The sequence below is a fragment of the Stegostoma tigrinum genome, unplaced genomic scaffold (assembly GCF_030684315.1).
Source record: "Stegostoma tigrinum isolate sSteTig4 unplaced genomic scaffold, sSteTig4.hap1 scaffold_76, whole genome shotgun sequence".
NCBI lineage: Eukaryota > Metazoa > Chordata > Chondrichthyes > Orectolobiformes > Stegostomatidae > Stegostoma > Stegostoma tigrinum.
Genome location: NW_026728705.1, coordinates 802,551 through 810,319, shown reverse-complemented (window position 1 = coordinate 810,319; position 7,769 = coordinate 802,551). Strand labels below are relative to the sequence as shown.

The following is a 7,769-nucleotide window of genomic DNA, read 5'->3' as shown; positions in this document are numbered from 1 at the left end:
GTGATCTCATTGAATGGCTGAACAGACTGAATAGGGGGAACGGCAGCTCTCTGAGGACAAATATGTTTTCTTTGCCAGTGAAACTCGCTGCATCAGAAAGTGTGGCCCAGTGAACTGAAGCAGTGACAGTGATGAACTTTGCTCGCTGTTCATGTTGTGAATGTTACCATTGCTACTCATGCCCCCGTTAACACCATAACTTCAGTCTGTAAAGCTTGAGCACAGAGTGGGCCAGTGGCGCAATGGATAACGCACCTGACTACGGATCAGGCGATTGTAAGTTCGATTCCTACTTGGCTCGAGAGCAGTGTTAGAAGGTGTTACACCACCAAACTAATTTTCTCCCTGCTATGAAGCCGAAGTGATGCTTGAATCTCTGCAGAAACAAGAACCCTTTCACTATCTCCTATCAGTGATTATCACAAATATCCCAGCCTCTTCAGAGAAGGGAAAGCTGAAATAGTCCCAAAAGATGTTCACGCCTACCTTTTGGTTTCCCAATCACTGCAGCTCCTGGGAATAGCAAGGAAGCAAACAAAATCGCCCGCTCTCAGCTTCAATGAAATTTAGAATCTCTTTGGGAACTGGAATCAGAGGAGGATGAAGGGTCTGATTGAACAGAATGATTTCAAACACCATTCCCATCTTTAAGAGGTCGGTACATTGATTCTCATGTTCTCAGGGACATGAACTAATCCAAGACATTGAAAGAATTCCCTTCGGAACTGCTTTGCCTTTGCTATTGGCCCTGTCAGGAACAATCAATCCTGATTCTCTGACCCGGAATCACACCCAGGCCCTGGAGGTGAAAGTGCCGAATCCTAACCACTAGACCACCAGAGCTGAGGGCAGAAGCACGTGAATTGTTTCTTAATGATGCAGCTTTTGATTTCTTTTCTCTTCCAAAATGACCGAACCGTCGAGATTTTTTTTATCCGCCCAACAAGCCACATTTTCAGCACTTGGCCTGTAGCTTTGTCTGCTCTGCCATTTCACGTGTTCATCTCAGTAATATTCTCCCTGTGATGTTTCAATCTTAAAAGACTCAATAATGGGACTGAAGTTTGAGATGGTAAAACTGTGTTCATGTCCCACTCGGGGAACTGAACCTCATTTTCACCCACAAACAGAATCAATCAGATACATTCCCCTGACAGTGACAGAGGTCTCAGGAGAGACCAATCCCCCAGAGAGCAAGGATTTCATCCACCTGGCTTATATTCAAATTCAGATTTAAAAATCCGACTCGGTTTACAACAAAGAAAGGAATCATTCGGCTGCTCATCTGTCTGTGTTACTGCCTCATTATTTCTTCATCACTCTGCACTTTATACTGCTCCACCTCATTATTCCTGCTAAACTGGAACATTCCTCACATCAACTGCTTCTGAAAGATCTTTCTCAAATACCTGGAAGGACAAACAGGAAAGTGGTGTTTTAGATGCATTTCTGGCTGGTGGATTGGATTAGATTCCCTACAGTGTGGAAACAGGCCCTTTGGCCCAACAAGTCCACACTGCCCTTTGGACAATCCCACCCAGACCCATACCCCTGTAACCCACACACCACTGAACACTATGGGCAAGTTAGCATGGCCAATTCACCTACGCTGCACATTTTTGGACTGTGGGAGGAAACCCATGAGACATGGGGAGAATGTGCAAACTCCACACAGACAGTTACCCAAGGCAGGAATTGACCCCGGGTCCCCGGCGCTGTAAGATTGCAGTGCTAACCACTGAGCCACCGTGCCGTGGAGGAAATGACTTGGTGGCATTAACACTGTTGCATCAGAAATAATTTCAAACGACATTTAAAGAGCTCCTTTGGATATTGGATGCAGCAGGCGGTGAAAATTCTTGCAGCCCCAAGAAAGAATTGAAATCACAGCCACTCGGTGAATCACCAAACTACAGACACAACACTGCAGGCATAGGTGTCCTCTGAGAGAGGGTCTCATGCACTAGAAACTGTAATGTCATAGACGACTGGATAGCCTGTGTGTAATAGAACAAGGCAGTTTAAAAAATATTGTCGGTGGGCCCACTGTGTTTCTGTGGTGTATGTGGTTATTACATTCACTTCACAGTACTGTTCCCTCATTATCCTAACAAGTTGTGTTTTGCCCATTTTTCGATTAATGTGAACAGAGTTCATTTTTATATTATTGTTCTCACCACAAAATCTTGTCAGTTCTATCTTGGAGACACGCGGTTTGGGTGGAAAGGTTTCAAAGACAGGGAGAATCTGCTAAGTTGGTGCCAAATTTAACAAAAGCTTTTTCTACGCTTTCACATGAGAAGTCCCTCTCATGAGAAACGAGTTTCTTTAAATTGTGTCCCAGGGATGGGCAGGAAGCTGCTGATTGAAGCTGCAGTGGCCGCTTTCTGCTGGCAGCGGGAAATTTGAGAGAGGGTCAAAACCCACTGTTTGTCTCTGTCTCATTCGATGTGGCACAGGGGAAGAGAGAGTTCTTGGTGGGTGTGTTTTGATGTCAGTATTGTAATGGATTTTGCATGGGTTAAATGGAAGAACTTGTTTCAAAGCAACCGAGGCACTGCATCTGCATGGCCTCAAGTTGGTATCTTTTCAATTTACATCCTGATGCTGTTCCATTGAGCCAAAGAAACAGACGTCAACAAACTGTGCATAATCCCCTGATGTGGAGGTGCCGATGTTGGACTGGTGCAGACAAAATCAAAAATCACACAACACCGGGTTATGGTCAAACAGGTTTATTTGAAAACACAAGCTTTCGGAACCTCACTCCTTCATCATGTGTTAGTGAGAGAGGTGTCAGATACAGAATTTAAAACAAAAAAGATCAAAAAGGACACACCACACTCTGATTGGAGAGTACGGTATCACAGCCTGCTACTTGTCGCTGTCCCTGTCCCACTCCGTGTGGAGCTGAGGTGAAGCACTGATGGTGCTGTGTAATCCAACATCATCATAGAGGTCCAGTGGGTGAGATGTCGATACGTGGTCGAGAAAATTGTTTGAACTGAAACTGCTGAAGCAGCGTACCTGGATGGTCTCGAGCTACAGTCCTTTCAGCCATTGACCAATTGAGATGCAGAAACTGGCGTCAACATGGCATGCAAAGCCCCCAGGCGAAGATATGAGGAGGCGTCGTCCAGCTGGAGCTCTCACTGTTTTCAGACCTGTTGCCCATTTTCCTGTTTTCATCACCGAAACTGTCAGAGACCTGAGGAACTGTAAACACGGAGAAAAAAAGAAGACATTATATTTTTGACATTGCCCAGCTTCCATCTGGGGTACATCACAAGCAAATCTAGTAGCGGTGGGATTCAACCCCAAGACTCAATACAGATGAGAAATTAAATCCTGCACCTTAGACTGCTCACCCATGCTACTGCATGAAGCCATTATGCTGAAATCGTCATAACTAGTCTTTGCAATGAAGTCGAAGATGAATCTGAAGAAACTTAGAGCTTCGTGTTTTTTTTTGTTCTTCCCTTGGACGTGAGTACTTCAGTATTTAATACAACTTCCCAGTTGGCCCTGAGAGGTTGGTGGGGAGCGGTTGGTTACAATTGGATCAATCTGAACAACTAGCTTGATACTGACTGAATGAACTGTTCAGTCAACATTTCAATCATCCTCCACTTGATACCGACAGAGAGGCACTCAGATATATCCATTGAGAGTGATAAAGGTCTGAGGGGTGACAATATCCCACAAACCAAGGGTGTCTCTCACTTAGCGAATTATTGAACCATTCTGGGGCAGCAACATTCATGAAATTTTCAAATTGAAGCAAGTTGTAATTGTTAAAACAGGACTGCTGTGTGGGTCCTTTCAAATGGCAGGCGGCAGATTCTGATGAGTTAGCACCCACAATGAGCCTTCAAGCTCCAATTCTTCAGACAGATCCCATGTGCTGTTTTCCAAGATTTCATGTCCCTCGCTTTCTCTCCTCTTTCACTCCAAATTCTCTCTTCCGTGTTGTTCCTCGATCTGATGTCTGACTGGGATCTAACTCTGATGTGAATGTTGAACTCTCACTCCACTGATTCTGCCAGAACTACTGTGACCACTTAGTTTTCAACACTTTGCAAGTCACCTTCCTTCAAAAATATGCACAAAATAAATAAGACATTATTCCTTGACCAGGGATCGTATTGAATCGAGACAAAGACATGAGAGCACCAGGGGCATTGCTCTGAATTCTTGCAGGGTGCTCAACATGACTTCACATCAGGCACTTTCCCACTACAACGCAACCAATGACTTACATGATTGAAGTGAATATTTCATTGTCAACTATATGGATGAAACAAAAATAAGTAAGAAGCTAAATAATGAGTCAGAAGTCAATAGTCCAACTTTTTTTTAAATTAAAATCATTCGGAGAGCTGCTCCTTCGTCAGGTGTCAGAATTCAACTTTAATGTAGGCAATCTTACAAATAGAATGGACGATGAACATGGAACGGGATTGTTATAGTCATAAAAGGTACAGCCAGGATACAGTGAACAGCTTTGGGCCCCATACCAAAAGAAGGGTACATTGGCAGTGGGTCAGTACCGTGAAGGTTCACCACATTCTCTGGTGTGGAGAAGGATTTTTGTGTGAGGAGAGGTTGAGTAGGTTGGGCCTGTGCTCATTGAACTTTTAAAGAATGAGTGAAGACCGCATTGAAATAGCTAATATTCTTAGGGGTCTTGACAAGAAAAATGTGTGGAGGATGTTTTTTTTCTGTGTGGAAGAGTTTCGGGCCAAAGGGCATCATCTCAGTCTGAGGAGTCACCCACTTAGGACAGAGACGAGGAGGATTCATGTTCTCTCAGAGACGATGAATCTGTGGAATTATTTAGTACAGAGTTATGCTGGGTCGATAAGTACACTCAAAGCTCAGACATTTGTAATTATTTGAATGGTGGTGCTGGTTCGAAGGGCCGAATAGCCTACTCCTGCACCTATCGTCTATTGCCTATTATTTAAGATGTGAAGGATTAAGTGAACAAGGCATGCAAATCGAGTCTCCAGATTATCAGATTATCCATGATCTCGTGGAATGGGGGAGCAGATAGAATGGACCATATGATGTATTGTGGCTCCTGCATCTTATTCAATGCGACAAGCTTATCCGTTCTAATTATTTGCTTTGTTTTGGTTGTCATACTTGATATTAATTTACCCACTAAATACAGACGAATGGTGAATCGAAGCTTTGAATGGAAAACAAGGCATTGAAATGTAAGACAGAAAGTGATAAGCTTACAGTTGGCAGTACAAATGACAGAGAGTGAAGATCATCCTGTTTCTCCAATATATTAGTTTTAATAATTTTCCCAGTGCCCATTATCTGCTCCCACTCTTCCCAGTCTTATGCACGTTGTAACCCTTTAGAACGGTGGATATTTTAACATATGTTCAAACTGTGAGGAAAAGGCTTTATTTTCTTTATTTCTTAATAATACTCGTAAACACGACAGCTGTTCTGCTTCACACAATGATTCTCCAAAGTGAAAATCTAAGTTCCAGAAAAGTTGTACCGTTCATATTTTCTTTATCGAAGCATAACCAAATATAGTTTATCCCAGATGCATTACATTTGTTACTCGAACAATTCACAAGACATAGAGTCAGCTTTACATTGATGTTTGTTTTGATAGATGGGTTGTCGGTATATGGTGGGAAGTTGGTATTGTAACCGGGCATAACCGAATAGCTGAAAAAATGTACCAGTCAGTTAGGGATCCTCGAAGCCTTTCGCTGTGCCCTCGCTGTAGATGTGTTGCAGGAGCAACATTGGAAAATGTTATTTCTGAGCCAATGGCACATTGTGGTCTTCATCGCTGGATTGAGGTTCCAGTCTCTGAGGAGGCGTGGGTTGTGTGGAAGCATGGTAGGGAAGGTTTGCGTTTAGGTTGAACGCAACAAAATGTGTTTGCTGCTTGCAAACTTGATCTATGATATGGGACAGCACAGATCCTCCATTGGTCAGTGCCCAAACTGGTCCAAGTTCTTCAAGGACCACAACCTTTCCCCCACAGTGGTCGAGAACGCCGTTGACCATGTCTCCCGCATTTCATGCAACACATCCCTCACACCCCGCCCCAGCCACAACCGCCCAAAGAGGATCCTCCTCGTTCTCACACACCACCCCACCAACCTCTGGATACAACGCATCATCCTCCGACACTTCCGCCATCTACAATCTGACCCCACCACCCAAGACATTTTTCCTTCCTCACCCCTGTCTGCTTTCCGGAGAGACCACTCTCACAGTGACTCCCTTTTTCGCTCCACACTGCCCTCCAAACCCACCACACCCGGCCCCTTCCCCTGCAACTGCAGGAAATGCTACACTTGCCCCAACACCTCCTCCCTCACCACTATCCCAGGCCCCAAGATGACTTTCCATATTAACCAGAGGTTCACCTGCACATCTGCCAATGTGGTATACTGCATCCACTGTACCCGGTGTGGCTTCCTCTACATTGTGGAAACCAAGCGAAGGCTTGGGGACCGCTTTGCAGAACACCTCCGCTCGGTTCGCAATAAACAACTACACCTCCCAGTCGCAAACCATTTCCACTCACCCTCCCATTCTTTAGATGACATGTCCATCATGGGCCTCCTGCAGTGCCACAATGATGCCACACGAAGGTTGCAGGAACAGCAACTCATATTCCGCTTGGGAACCCTGCAGGCTAATGGCATCAATGTGGACTTCACCAGCTTCAAAATCTCCCCTTCCCCCATCGCATCCCTATACCAGCCCAGTTCGTCCCCTCCCCCCACTGCATCCCAAAACCAGTCCAACCTGTCTCTGCCTCCCTAACCAGTTCTTCCTCTCACCCATCCCTTCTTCCCACCCCAAGCCGCACCCCCAGATACCTACTAACCTCACCCCACCTCCTTGACCTGTCCGTCTTCCCTAGTCTGACTTATCTCCTCCCTACCTCCCCACCTCTACTGTCCTCTCCCCCTATCTTCGTTTCTCTCCGTCTTCGGTCCGCCTCCCCCTCTCTCCCTATTTATTCCAGAACCCTCACCCTATCCCAGTCTCTGATGAAGGGTCCAGGCCCTAAACGTCAGCTTTTGTGCTCCTGAGATGCTGCTTGGCCTGCTGTGTTCATCCAGCCTCACATTTTATTATCTTGGAATTCTCCAGCATCTGCTGTTCCCTTTATCTCTGATATATAAATAGTTCCTCATTCAAGAGCACCTGCATGCAGGAGGATTGAGACTCCGAAAGTTTGTGTTTTCAAATAAACCTGTTGGACTGTAACCTGCTGTGATGTGGTTTTTGATCTTGTCCACCTCAGTACAACTCCGGCACCTCCACATCGTTGCTGGAGCAGCAGACAAGACCATCAATCAATTAGCCTAACCAATGGGAGTCAGCGAGGGGTGGGCCGGAGGGCGGAGCAGGCAGGACTGGTTCTCCAATCAGAAGGGAATGGGGGGGCGCGGCTGGAGGACTGAGCAGGTGCAGCTGGTCCGCCAAGCAATGGGGGAGAGTGAGGGGCGGGCTGAAGGCGCAGATGAGGCCGATCCTCCAAATAATGAGGGGCGGGATCAGAGGGCAGACTTGGAGCTGCCTGTCCACCAACCAATGGGAGTGAGTGAGCAGAGATAATGGGAACTGCAGAGGCTGGAGAATCCAAGATAATAAAGTGTGAAGCTGGATGAACACAGCAGGCCAAGCAGCATCTCAGGAGCACAAAAGCTGATGCTTCGGGAGTGACTGAGGGACGGGACGAAGGTGCAGGTGTGGCCGGTGCTCCTAACAAT

At 45.9% G+C, this 7,769-nt stretch overlaps 1 non-coding gene across 1 annotated transcript; it reads left to right on the top strand.

Moving 5' to 3' along the window:
* Nucleotides 1-228: 228 nt before the first annotated feature.
* Nucleotides 229-301, top strand: trnar-acg (transfer RNA arginine (anticodon ACG)). The gene has a single exon. It is a non-coding gene; the product is annotated as a tRNA-Arg (tRNA).
* The last annotated feature ends 7,468 nt before the right edge of the window (nt 302-7,769 follow it).